Source organism: Staurois parvus, unplaced genomic scaffold (genome assembly GCF_062004578.1).
Source record: "Staurois parvus isolate SC_StPar_1 unplaced genomic scaffold, SC_StPar_1.0 ptg000111l, whole genome shotgun sequence".
In the NCBI taxonomy this organism is placed as follows: Eukaryota; Metazoa; Chordata; class Amphibia; order Anura; family Ranidae; genus Staurois; species Staurois parvus.
Window position 1 is genome coordinate 428,976 of NW_028317907.1, and position 13,991 is coordinate 442,966.

Here is a 13,991-nt window from a genome sequence, read left to right on the forward strand (position 1 = left end):
CACCAGCACTGAAGCACTTTTTTGAAGATAAAGGCACTTCTTTACATTTATTGCAATTTTTGCAACTTTCTGCATTCTTTTTGGACATTTTTGCTATTTGTTTCATGCGCATTTATGATTATTTATTGCATTTTTGCTATTTTACACCAGTCACTTTATTTGATATATATCCCACTTTTGGGATTCACCTTATTTACCACCTAGAGTTTGGGGGTTTGGTCCCAAATGGGATTGGTTGTTGTCACTGTATGAGGGTCCCTGTACAGGACTAGATTCATCATATGCACTTTATGTTATTGGCATTATCACGGTTTTAGACATTTATTTTTAGATCTTGAAGGATCTATCACGTATTTATTCATATATCATTTATGTATTTATGTATTTTTTTCATATTATTTATTGTGTAATTTGCACATTCAGCTTCGGCGCTACACCATTTGTTATAATTTTTTTCTCTTACTGGTCTACTTTTCTACTCCATTCACACCATGCATTAATGAAATTTTTTATTGTGCATCAAGGCATGCTACATTAAGATAGCCAATTGATTTAGAATTGGCTGGCAGCACCTTTTAATGCACAAAAAAATGGACATGACCCCCAGGGGCGGACTGACAACTCATGGGGCCCCCGGGCAATAGGGGATCATGGGGCCCCTGTGTCCTTGCCCAAACTCAAAAAAGCCTATGAAAAAGGTACTGGGGCATCTCATGGGGCCCCATAATGGCCACGGGCCCTCGGGCAGTGCCCGAGTTTCCAAATGGTCAGTCCGCCCCTGATGAGCCCTCATGGCACACTGCAAATCATGTCACGCACAAGTCCTGAAGAGACCCTATTTATATAAATGTATATTTATTGGATGGATCTGTTAAGCTTTTAGGTATATTTAGTCTTTTTTTGTACTTAAGCCTACATAATTAGCACCATTTGTTTTATTTTGCCTTTGTTTTGCTAAGAATGAGTTGTTTTAATATTAAAAGGTGCTGATTTCCCATCCAGCTTGTACAACTGTGTTTTCCTTTCCGCGTCCTCACTCTCACCTAGAATAAGCAATTATTAATGGAGACGGCTCTAATTGAACAGCCTGCAATGTGAAACAATTGTCAAGAGTGTGTGTAGAGCCGGCTGTGGGAATACACGTGGGCTGCTATGAAGCACTGAGCTGAGCCATCAGAGCGAGGGTCGCTCGATCTTGCGCACTTGACTCTCTAAAGCCTGGGTGACAAGGAACACCTGCATTTTAATCGGCCAGGATGTGTCAAACATCTAAACCAATGTAGACTTGGAGAGTGACACTTGCAATACGAAGACAGAGAGACAAGTAAAGTGACATGCAGGGAGAGAGTCTGCAGAGATTGCGTGGGAAGGAGCCTCTGCCTTACTCCAGCTACAGGAGGAATGTGTCAATCCATGAGATTTCAGTCTTTGTCTATTTAAGGAGGTTTTCAAGTTTACTCATATATACATATATACACTGCTCAAAAGGGTTAAAAGAACACTTTTTAATCAGCATATAGCATCAAGTCAACGGAACTCCTGGGATATTGATCTGGTCAGTTAAGTAGCAGAGGGGATTGTTAATCAGTTTCAGCTGCTTTGGTGTTAATGAAATTAACAACAGGTGCACTAGATGGGCAACAATGAGAAGACCCCCAAAACAGGAATGGTTTTATAGGTGGAGGCCACTGACATTTTTGTCCCTACTCATCTTTCCTGACTGTTTTTCACTAGTTTTGCATATGGCTAGGGTCAGAGTCACTACTGGTAGCATGAGGCGATACCTGGACCCTACAGAGGTTGCACAGGCAATCCAACTCCTCCAGGATGGTACATAAATACGTACCATCGCCAGAAGGTTTGTTGGGTTTCCCAGTACAGTCTCAAGAGCATGGAGGAGATTCCAGGAGACAGGCAGTTACTCTAGGAGAGCTGGACAGGGCCGTAGAAGGTCCAGAATTGGCAGGTCCGCCACTGGCACCCTTTGCTTTTCACAGATGAGAGCAGGTTCACCCTGTGCACATGTGACAGACTTGAAAGGGTCTGAAGAAGGTGTGGAGAATGTTATGTTGCCTGTAACATCGTTCAGCATGACCGTTTTGGTGGTGGGTCAGTGATGGTCTGGGAAGGCATATCCATGGAGGGACACACAGACCTCTACAGGCTAGACAATGGCACCCTGACTGCCATTAGATATCGGGAAGAAAACTTTGGACCCATTGTCAGACCATACGCTGGTTCAGTGGGGCCTGGGTTCTTCCCAGTGCATGACTTTGCCCGGCCTCATGTGGCGAGAGTATGCAGGTAGTTCCTGGAGGATGAAGGAAATTATACAATTGAATGGCCCCCACGCTCGCCTGACCTAAATCCAATAGAACAGAATAGATGTAGGTCCTAAGATGAAATCTAAAATGACCAAAAATTTCAGCCCAAAAATGAGGCTTGAGATGAGACCTAAAATTACCTAAGATGTAGGTCCTAAGATGTAGGTCCTAAGATGAAATCAAAGTGAGCTAAGATGTAGGTACTAAGATGAGACTTGAGATTAGACCTAAAATGACCTAAGATGTAGGTTTTAAGATGTAGGTCCTAAGATGGAATCAAAGTGAGCAACGATGTAGGTCCTAAGATGAAATCAATGTGAGCTAAGATGTAGGTACTAAGCTGAGACTTGAGATTAGACCTAAAATTACCTAAGATGTAGGTTCTAAGATGTAGGTCCTAAGATGAAATCAAAGTGAGCTAAGATGTAGGTCCTAAGATGAGACTTCAGATGATCTAAGATTTAGTTCCTAAGATGAGACCTAAAATGACCTAAGACGTAGATCCTAAGATGATCTAAGATGTAGTTCCTAAGATAAGACCTAAAATGACCTAATATATATAGGTCCAAAGATAAGACCTAAAATGACCTATGATACAGTTCCTAGGAAGAGACATAAGGTGACTTAAGATGAGAGTTTAAAAACAAAGATGTAGAATGTGGGTTGAGAATGTGCACCTCCTTGGAAGGTCGCACTTGTTGAGGCTTAAGTCTTGGAAAAAATGTACGCACCCATGATCTGGAACATATAGCACTACAGCAGAAGCTCATTCCCTCTTTTAGCACCTGATGTTGGTAACTGTAAATTACTACATTGGTATGGACAATTACCATTTATTTGTGAACTGTGATCTGCTAAATCTTTGGAATGAACTGTACCATCTGTATGGAATCTACTACTGAGTTGTGTAACCCTACTGTATTAACTCATGTCCAACTCTCTATGCTTCTATGAGACACTCCTTGCAAACGTAAATTTTTTAATCTAGTAATTTGATCAAAACTATGAAATCTGCAAACAACTAAATAGTCATAACTTCCGATCGTTTTAGACTCTGTTTAGATGAAACTAAGTTGATCTGTCAGGGTGGAAAATTATTGATTGCTTTGCAATGGTCAACAGCACTGAAATTCTTTGTTTATGAATGCAATCTTGTTTCAATTTTTTAGATGATTGATTGTTAGTTTACAATCGTAACTTTCAATCGAAGCCCACTTCCCCATGTATGGTGTATCGATCGAATGGGTTGTTGTTTATAAATCAATTATTCTTATCGTAAAAGATTGTTTGGAAAAAGAAATCAATCATCTATCGAAGCATGTAGGACCTTTTTTGATGTTCTGGCTGGTATTGGCTTTTATGGTGTCTAACCATCAGGCTCTCTGGCTTCCTTTTGCTGCTAACCAATCTGAGGATAATTGCCTTCTCCAGTGAGTTCGATTGCATTACATGACTGAAATAGGTGAGCCTGAGTTTTGTCATTTTACCATCCAGTGCCTGGCTGCCTGCAGCCTTTAAGCAATTACATTCACTTCACAGGCGGCTAAATTACGTTCAGAATTACACGGAGGCAAGGTTTCTTTTCTTCAACTTATTTACTGAGCGGTTATTTTGCAACATGTACAAAACTCAGGCTCACCTATTTCAGACATGTTCCGGAAGAACTGTTTTGTAAATAAGACGAAGAAAAGGAACCTTGCCATTGTGTAATGCCGTACGTAATTGAACTGCCTGTGAAATGAATGTAATTGTTTAAAGGCTACAAACAGCCGGGTATAACAGAAAAGACTTATAACATGACCAGGGGACTAAAGATGGCTTGTAAGTCCCACTCAATCAATACCTACCCCCCATCCTTAACCTAAGTAACCACACTGACAACAAATGGAGTTAATCGCCCGAAACCAGCCTTTTATTACAACCATCAATAAATAACATTTTTTTTAAATAACAGAAAAGCACAGTATAAACATACGTTCTTGCAAGGTCCCAATAGGCATCAAGAAAAACGAATACCTGCGTACAGCTTAACTAGGCCTCCAGCCGCAACATCACCGACTCGGAGACACCACCGCAGATACCCCCACCAGCACAGCTGGAAGCCGTACCTCAGACAGGTTCCTACAAAGTGCCTTTTCCCGTGCCCACCGTAACCAACAAGGACCTTGCACCTCGCCAAACGTCCCCCAGCACCTATATAGCACAACCACAAACCATAAAACAACGGGCGGGAGGGACGTTTGCCAGACTGGAAAAAAACCCTGCCACACCCTGTAAGACCACCACTCGTAGATCACCCCACTCCTTCCTTAACTATTTTGACTCCCCCTTATGCTAATGGGACTCTGCCTCTCCCAACCCCCTTTAACCCCTGTCATGCCGGCCCTTCGTTCTGCTCTTCTTTCTTCTTACTCTGGGCCTTCCTTACAAGAGGGAAAAAAGTCACATGTTAAACATACAGTAAGTCCTGCCTGGGCTGCACAGTGGCTTAGTGGTTAGCACTTCTGCCTTGCAGTAATTGGGTCATGGGTTCAATTCCCAGCCATGGTGCCTCCTGCATGGAGTTTGCATGTTCTCCATGGATTTCCTCTGGGTACTCCAGTTTCCAGCCACACTCCAAAGACATGCTGGTAGGTTAACTGGCTCCTGTCTAAATTGTCCTAGTTTCATCCCTGGCCATGTGGGATCTCCTGCATGGTAGGGGTTGGGGAAAGACCTGGCAACCTACCCTGTAAAATAATTGCATGGATAAAAAAGTCACTTACAAGTGACGGTCCATGCAATTGCCAAGGGTCAGATACAACTGAAATGGATAGATAAATGTTCTGCCGAGACAAATCCTAGGTATCCTAGAGTGGAGTAGGACACACCTGTGTGAGAAGTGTGGACTGGCCTGTGACCGAGGCACAGTTGCTGAGCTCTTGCAACTGGACCTTCGAGCAGGCGAGAACGTAACAATTCCTGTGGTGTGATGGCAGTGAGCTGAAATCTTACTTGTATTTTCCAGAAGTATGGACTGTTTGTGTTTCATTTTTCTGTGATGAGGCTAGCTGTTTTCATTTAAGGCTCTTAAAATAAAGACTACACAGGTGGCTGTTAATCCTGGGCTCACCCATATCACAGCCCTGTATATGGCTCCTGACCACCAGAAAATTGAGAGATATAGATTTATATGCGTGGGCAATGAGTTTTTTGGTAGTAAATATTAGTATTACACCCCATGTACAGGGGACACTTCTGAAAGATGGAAACTGTCTGCTGGAAACCATAGGTTAAAAAAACGGTTTAGCCGCATTTGCATAACGCGTTTATGCGCCTTTTAGAAGCGTTTTTTAAAGATAAGCACAGGAGAACCTCCCAAATGCCCAGAATGCACTGAAAAGTGGTAACTTATTAACTATTTCAGACTGTTTCAGAGAAATACAGAGAGTAGAAGCAGAGACAGCAGTATGTGTTGAGATTAGCTTAGGTGTGAGTTGCTCATTAACATTTCTTTTGTTTCCAAGGGTGGGAAAGGTGTCTGGTGGAGGGAGTCAGTAAGGTCACCTGGCAGGGGGTCTTCATGAGGAATTTGAGGTGTGAATTGTCCATTAACATATCTTTTGTTTCCAATGGTGGGAGAGGTCTGAGGTGTGAATTGGTCATTACAATGTGTGACAAGCCTGGTAGGAACATCCTCTGTTCAGTGTTTTGTCCATTTGAGTACCTTGAAAATGCTTTGCATGCATTTTTCATGATGAAAAAAGGCTCTGGACAGCATCGGGAACTGGAAAAGTTAGCAAATGCTTATAAATGCGATTTTCCGCATTTACAAGCATTCTGAGTGTGAAACGCTGATAAAATCGACTGCTGAATGCAAGTTTTCTGCGTTCAAAAACACAACTGTAAACTCAAATGCCTGTAAACGAAGATGTGTACATGGACACATAGGAAAACATTAGGGAGAGTTCAGGGGCAGCTGAAAAAAACGCTTAACAGCTCCTAAATGTGAGTTTATCAGCTGCAGTGTACATGAGCCCTTATACTGTAAGTGTATGGCTACAACGATGGATGTCTTCAATGGATTGATGGAGAAGGGCCTACCGAGTCCCAAGGGTCATTTCCTAGGTTGATCACTAAGATTGAGTTCATCTTGATATACAACGTTATCTACAGTGGCGCACCTTCGGGCGGGTCCACCAGATGTGCACCTTGCTGCCCATGTCCGGACCTAAAGGGGGCTGTTCTTTCTTAGCTTTGCTGCACCATGAGCAAGGTCAGCTGGTATTTTTCTGTACTTGTAGAAAATGAACTTAGCTTGAAAAAAAGAAAACTCATGCAACCATCACACCTAAAGATTGGTAAGCTGCAATATATCACATTTTAATTCTTGGATTTAGATACACATTGGGGTTGATTTACTAAAACTGGAGAGTGCAAATTCTGGTACAGCTGCATTGTAGCCAACCAGCTTGTTCAATGAAGCTTTGACAAAAAAAGCTGGAAGCTGATTGGTTTCTATACTGAGCTGCATCAGATTTTGAACTGTCCAGTTCTAGTAAATCAACCCTATTAATCACTTCCCGACCGACCGTTGTATATAAATGGCCGGACGGTGGCAGTCCAGGGGCAGGTTGGCGATCATAAACGGCGCCCACCATTTTGGATTGTGCACGCTCACTGGGAGCGCGCGGCACTGCGCTCCGGAAGACACCGCGGAACACTGATCGCTGTACGGGACCTCTGTGTGAGGTCCGAATCATGTGATCACTGATTGGCCAATCAGTGATCACATGAATAGGTGTAAGCAAGATGTCACTTTTGACATCATTTCTTACTATGTGTGAAATCTGTGAATGATCACAGAGGTCACATGGGACAAGGCTATTCACAACAACCTTGTACCATGTGACAAGCTGTGACCAATCACAGCTCTCACAGTATTTCTCAATGGCTGCAAGAATGCAGCCAGAGAGAAGGAGAAATGATTGCTTTTACAGCCTTTATGGGTGTAAAAGCAATCAGTGTAAAAAAAAAAAAATCTTCTTCACCCCCCCAAAAGTAGAACAGTGTCACCATGGTGACACTGTACTGCTAGGATGACAGTATGTTAAAAAAAAAAAAACATAAATAATAATATAAATAAAATGTAAAAAGATTTTTTTGAAAAATTATAATTTTTGGTTATAAACTAATTTGTTTTTTTTTTTTACTAATAAGATAACTGAATAAATTTTGGAAAAGATTTAGGAAGAAAGATTATTTATTTGCAAAATGTTCTAAGAAAAACATTTTTTCAAAACTTTTGAACTTTTGCATTTATATAGCAAAAAAAAAATAAAAATCCCAGTGGTGAATAAATGCCACCAAAATAAAGTTTTCTGTCTCCAAATTTAAAAAAAAAATTCATATGGGTACAGTGTTGCATGACCGCGCAATTGTCATTCAAAGTGCAACAGCGCTGAAAGCTGAAAATTGGCCTGGACGGGAAGGGGATAAAAGTGTCCGGACTTGAAGTGGTTAAGTGTTGCAGCACATTTTTTTTTTTAATGGAAGGCCAACATTCTACGTGAATATGTGAACAATAAAACTAAAATTCAGTGGGTCCTTCAATTTGGTAATACCTGGTGTACTAAGTGCATTGTTTATACAGTATCACAGCTGTTCTTTCCCTTTCCAAGGCAGAGGAACAATTTGTTTTTTTTTTTAAGTGGTATAATTATTATCAATGGGCTCACCATTCAATCTGGAGTGAAGTGTAAAGTTGAATTATTGGCCAATAAGGATCTCATTATTCGTCTCTTGTTAGCACTCTCAAGTGCGGTGACAGCTCCATGTAATTGAATTCTGGCGTCATCATCTTACTGTTCCACATCAGCTGCTCTGCTTATTTAGATGTTTTAATTGTTGAGCAAAAAAAAAAGATGAAAATTATACAGTCCATGTCCAGCTATGTTTTCCAGCTTTCTGGGGTGTCACTCGGCCCCTCCTTTCACGATCAGCCACTGGCAAATGTAAAAAAAAATTATATGTTTAATTCATAAAATTTTATACATTTTTTTAACAATCTGACACTATGTCATGTTTAATTATCTGTAGGCTTTCTTTAAATGACAGAACCACCGCAGCCAAACAGCTTGATGCACCCGTTAAAGTGGACCAGCATGATAATTAGACCTCCCTACCCTCATCCTGATTGTCCTACAAGTAGATGGTAGAAGATCTGCGTAAATAATAAGTCATAAATATTATTTTTATATGTTGTCATCCTTTCATGAAAAAAACTGATGTTTCAAGCGTCTTCTGAAGGCAGTCATGTGGACAGTTGCCAAGGCATTGGTTGGGGGAGATCAGCTGAAGGGGACTAGGTGACTGTTGATGAAGCACTGCTGACCAGTTAACAGCTCTGCCTCCCTCTTTAGCTTGGGACAAATGACCAGTGCCTCGGCATTTGGTCATATGAGAAGTCCCAAAGGGAACCCTGAGTAGCACCTACTTTGGAAAAAAAATGCTTAATCCTACAGTACAGGGCACAGGCTACATATTCATTTATCCTGGGGTATAGGCTACCATGTAATCATATACTGGTTCAGACACTTAAGAATGGAAGGGTAACTATAATCATGTATTGGTTATAGTATGAGTTCTTTAAAAGAGAATTTCAGAAAGATATAAGGAAAACATCAAATAATGAAGTTTTGTGCTCAATAAAGTAGAACTTAACTGTATCTGAACACCACAAACTGAAAATGTTCAATTGCTTTTTAATATTCAACTCAAACCCAACCATCCATCCATGTGTCTATGCTCATATTGTTGAGAAATCACTTTGAACCCACCCCCCCCTAGCATTTCTAATCATGGTTATCTTGAGTAAGATGATGCATTTTGCATTTACAGTACCTTCTGGAATCCATCTGCCCTTAGATATTGAACGTTCATAATACAAATGAAGAACTGGAGCTACCACAGGTAAGAACATCAGGTGGAAATATGGTGCTCACAAGGGTTGGAACAAGAAATTTAGTAGAAAATCCTTTAGTTTAATCCAGTGGTCTCCAAACTGTGGCAGGGGGGCCAAATGTGGCCCTTTCCTTGGGGCACTATTCTATCCACTGACTCCATCAATGGGACATCATTCCTGCCACTGACACCAACAATGGGGCACAAATCCTCCCATTTACACAAATGATAGTATACGATTCTACAATTCCACCTAATATCACCAACAATGGGGCACTATTCCTCCCATTGACACCAATGTTGGGGTACTATTTCTCTCGCTGACGCATACAATGGGGCACAATTCCTTCCAAAAACACAAATGATAGGGCAAAATTCCTTCCACTGATACCAGTAGTTGGGCACTATTCCTTGCACTAACACCTACATTGGTACACAGTTCCTCTCACTGACACCAGTGCTGGGATACAATTCCTTCCAATGACATCAACCATGGGGCATCATTACTCCAATTACCACCAGTGGTGGGGCACTGTTCCTCCCACTTACACCAATGATAGGCCACAATTCTAACCACTGACACCAACAATGTGCCACAATTCCTTCCATTGACACCAAGGATGGGTCACTATTCCTCCCATTGACACCAATGATAGAGAACTATTCCTTCCACCGACACCAGCGATGGGGTACTGTACCTCCCCTCATTCCTAAAATCAGTAATTGTTTACTCCCAGTGAAGCCAGGACATTTTCTTCTCTGACTTCCCACAGTCCAGCCTCCCTAAAGTTGGAAAGACTGTTAACTGGCCCTTTTTTTAGAAAGTTTGGAGACCCCTGGTCTAATCTATAGAGGGGCAGAACTTTTTTTTCAAAAATTCCCAGACACTGACATCTAAGACTTTGAAGGATGTCCAGTTTACGACAATGGTCTGTTCCTGGCATAAAATAGTTTTTTGGCAGTCTATATCACCAAAGACTCCCAAATGGCACCATGTTGGAATAGTGAAGTTGTGGGACAGATTTTCAGTAATGTAACCAAAAAGGTCTCATTTTGGGACATTCGCAGACCATGTGAAGAATGTCTCCTTCCTGACAATTATGATGGAGATAGGTTTCTCACCAATTTGAAACAGTTGGGCAGGAGTGAAGTAAGCCCTATGAATCATCTTGTTCATCTTTTGTAGATATAAATGTGCCAAAGTCAGAGTTCGAGAATCCTTTCTAATTCTGCTAAGTCATATTCAACAGCAACAACATACCTCCATGGAGTGGACCGTTAAATCTGAACTCCAGGACTTAGAAAAAATCCACCCAAGCAGTGACCATTCTACCCCCTGCACGACCAGGGTTAAATGTTGATTTAGTCTAGGGGTTCAGGAATAAGGTGTCTTACTTAACCTATTACTGGCTCCAACAGAGTCCCTCAAGCCTTTTGACCGGTCTCCCCACCCCCCAGCTTTCTCTCTAAACAGTTTTGGGCCAAGGACAAAGTGTCTGTGGTAGCACAGGTTGCAGTTCTGGGATTTTATGAAGCATTACAATTTCTTCTGTATAGAGGCAGCCATATCCCATACCCCCCTTACTCGTACTTTGGGAGCCACTTTTAAGGCATGGAATAAAACCCAGGTGCTTCTTGCATCTAATAGAAACAGCTAGTCACCTCATACCCCTCTGTGGAATAACCTGAATCTTCACCATCTCTTCCAGCTTCCAGGCCCTGCCATCTGGCCATCTAGGGGTATTAAGATCCTGAAGGATTTGTTTTTTGATGATAACTTCCCTTCCTTTGTGGCACTGAAATCAATTATACCCTTTGTAACTGGTACTTTTTCGATACATTCAATTGCGACATGCCTGCTCCTTCCAGTTTGACCTAACCTCACTTCGTTTAGTGACTACTAGAAAGGAGGTTCTTCTGTGAGGAGGCTTCAACGGAGGCTCACTTTACATTGTAGAAGGCCTTACAACAGCCATCTTCGCATGGCCTAGCTAAATGCAGGGAAGCTTGGGCAACAGACATCAGATTGGCAACACCAATTATGACAATGTGCAATTTAAAATACTTCATAGATACTATCTCATGCCAGTCAGGATGAGTACACTTTCTGTAGACCATACAAGTGCGTGTTGGAGATGGTCCTGTATACATGCAGACTTCATTCATGTTTTCAAAGGGCCCCATTATAGAGGTATACTGGTCCTACATTCTCCAGTGTGTGGATATATCATTGTGCCTGTTGAGTCTAGTGGAACCTTTAGCTCTGAAGAGAGTAACTAGGACGTTACTTGGAATTTTACTTTTTTATGCTAGAAAATTGATTGTTTTGCACTGAAAATCTCCTGCATCACCCACCTTGGCTAACTGGACGTCTTTGGTGAACTCTGTTCTTCCCTTGTAAAAAGCTACTTATAACAGCAGAGGATGCCTATCCAAATTTAATAAGGTTTGGACGGCTTGTTTGGAGAGTCCCGATAATGCAGCCAAAGGGCTCATGTACACTGCAGCTGATAAACTCACGTTTAGGAGGTGTTCAGGATTTTTTTCAGCAGCCCCTGAACTCTCCCTAATGTTTTCCTATGTGTCCGTGTACACATCTTCGTTTACAGTCGTTTAGAGGCATTTGAGTTTACAGTCATTTTTTTTAACGCACCAAACCTGCATTCAGCTGTCGATTTTATCAGTGTTTTAAATGCAAAACGCTTGTAAACACAGCTAAACGTGGCAAATCACGTTTATAAGCGTTTGCGTTTGAAATTTTTTTTTAACTCTTCCAGTTCCCAATGCTGTCCAGAGCCTTTTTTCGTCATGAAAAATGCATGCAAAGAATTTTCAAGCTGCTCATATGGACAAAACACTGAACACAGGATGTTCCTACCAAGCTTGTCACACATTGTAATGACCAATTCACACCTCAGACCTCTCTCACCCTTGGAAACAAAAGATATGTTAATGACCATTCACACCTCAAATTCCTCATGAAGACCCCCTGCCAGGTGGCCTTAATGACTCCCTCCACCAGACACCTTTCCCATCCTTGGAAACAAAAGAAATGTTAATGAGCAACTCACACCTAAGATAATCTCAACACATACTGCTGTCTCTGCTTCTACTCTCTGTATTTCTCTGAAACAGTCTGAAATAGTTAATAATTTACCACTTTTCAGTGCATTCTGGGCATTTTCGAGGTTCTCCTGTGCTTATCTTTAAAAAACGCTTCTAAACGCAAACGCACATAAACAATGCAAACAAGGCTAAACAAACGTTTTTTAACCTACGTTTTCCAGCAGTCAGTTTCCATTGTTCAGAAGTGTCCCGTGTACATGGGGCCTAACTCACTGCTCTATTTACAATACCTTAGTAGGTGAATAGCCCTTTGTGTAGGTTTCAGTTCCTCATATATGAGTTTACCGCCAGTAAACAAAATGTGTCCTTTGTTTTTGTGGGGCTTTATAATATCTAAAGACATCTAACCTATTAATTCTGGATCAGAACTGAGTCCTTTATCTATGTACGCCTCCTGAAGCTGGGGACATTGTTTTGCCTCCGATGGTTGTAGTGATTGTTGGCTTGTTTGGTAGGGTACAGCAGAATTGTCTTTTTTCTAAAGTTGTTTACCGTTGCAGATGCACTGACTCGTTTTGTAAAATTTTCTGAAACAATAAAGGCTTGGTTACACTGGCTTCAAAATATGACACTGGACACTCTTTTTTAAGGCATTCTGAATGCCAATCAAAGCCTCTGACACTAAATAAAATGGTACACTTACAGTCCTGTTTAACCAATTCCCATCCGGCCCATGTAGATATTCAGCCAGACGGGAGCGCTGCCAAAGTGGGTGGACATTTCTAAACATCCCCCTGCTTCCATTGCCTGTACGCGCTCCCTGGGAGCGTGCGGCACCGCGATCGGTGCCTGCTGTGTCCTCCAGACATAGCAGAACACAGATCGCTGTATGGGACCTCTGTGTGAGATCCCGATTCATGTGATCACTGATTGGTCAATCAGTGATTACATGAATAGTAGTAAGCAAGATGTCACTTCCTGACATCATTGCTTACTACGTGTGAAATCTGTGAATGATCACAGAGATCACATGGTACAGGGCTATTCACAACAGCCTTGTACCATGTGACAAGCTGTGACCAATCACAGCTCTCACAGTATTTCTCAATGGCTGCAAGAATGCAGCCAGAGAGGAGAAATGATTGCTTTTACAGCCTTTATGGGTGTAAAAGCAATCAGTGTAAAAAAAAAATCTTCTTCACCCCCCAAAAGTAGTACAGTGTCACCATGGTGACACTGTACTGCTAGGACGACAGTATGTTAAAAAAAAAAAAAAAAAACATAAATAATAATATAAATAATAGTAGTAAGCAAGATGTCACTTCTGACATCATTGCTTACTACATATGAAATCTGTGAATGATCACACAGATCACATGGTACAGGGTTATTCACAACAGCCATGTACCATGTGACAAGCTGTGACCAATCACAGCTCTCACAGTATTTTTCAATGGCTGCAAGAATGCAGCCAGAGAGGAGAAATGATTGCTTTTACAGAGTTTATGGGAGTAAAAGCAATCAGTGTAAAAAAAAAAATCTTCTTCACCCCCCAAAAGTAGTACAGTGTCACCATGGTGACACTGTACTGCTAGGACGACAGTATGTTAAAAAAAAAAACAAAAACATAAATAATAATATAAATAATAGTAGTAAGCA

General features: G+C 41.4%; 1 protein-coding gene across 2 annotated transcripts in view; it reads left to right on the forward strand.

The window, feature by feature from the left end:
* LOC149467451 (G protein-coupled receptor 22-like) overlaps window positions 1-13,991 on the forward strand; it is a 278,911-nt gene that overhangs the window by 96,883 nt on the left and 168,037 nt on the right. The window contains exon 2 of one of the 2 annotated variants that reach the window (XM_089671648.1): window positions 9,204-9,275. The exons of the other annotated variant lie outside the window; for it this stretch is intronic. The gene's annotated coding sequence lies outside the window, so the exon portion shown is untranslated. The remainder of the gene's footprint in view (window positions 1-9,203; window positions 9,276-13,991) is intronic. 2 annotated transcript variants of the gene reach the window in all.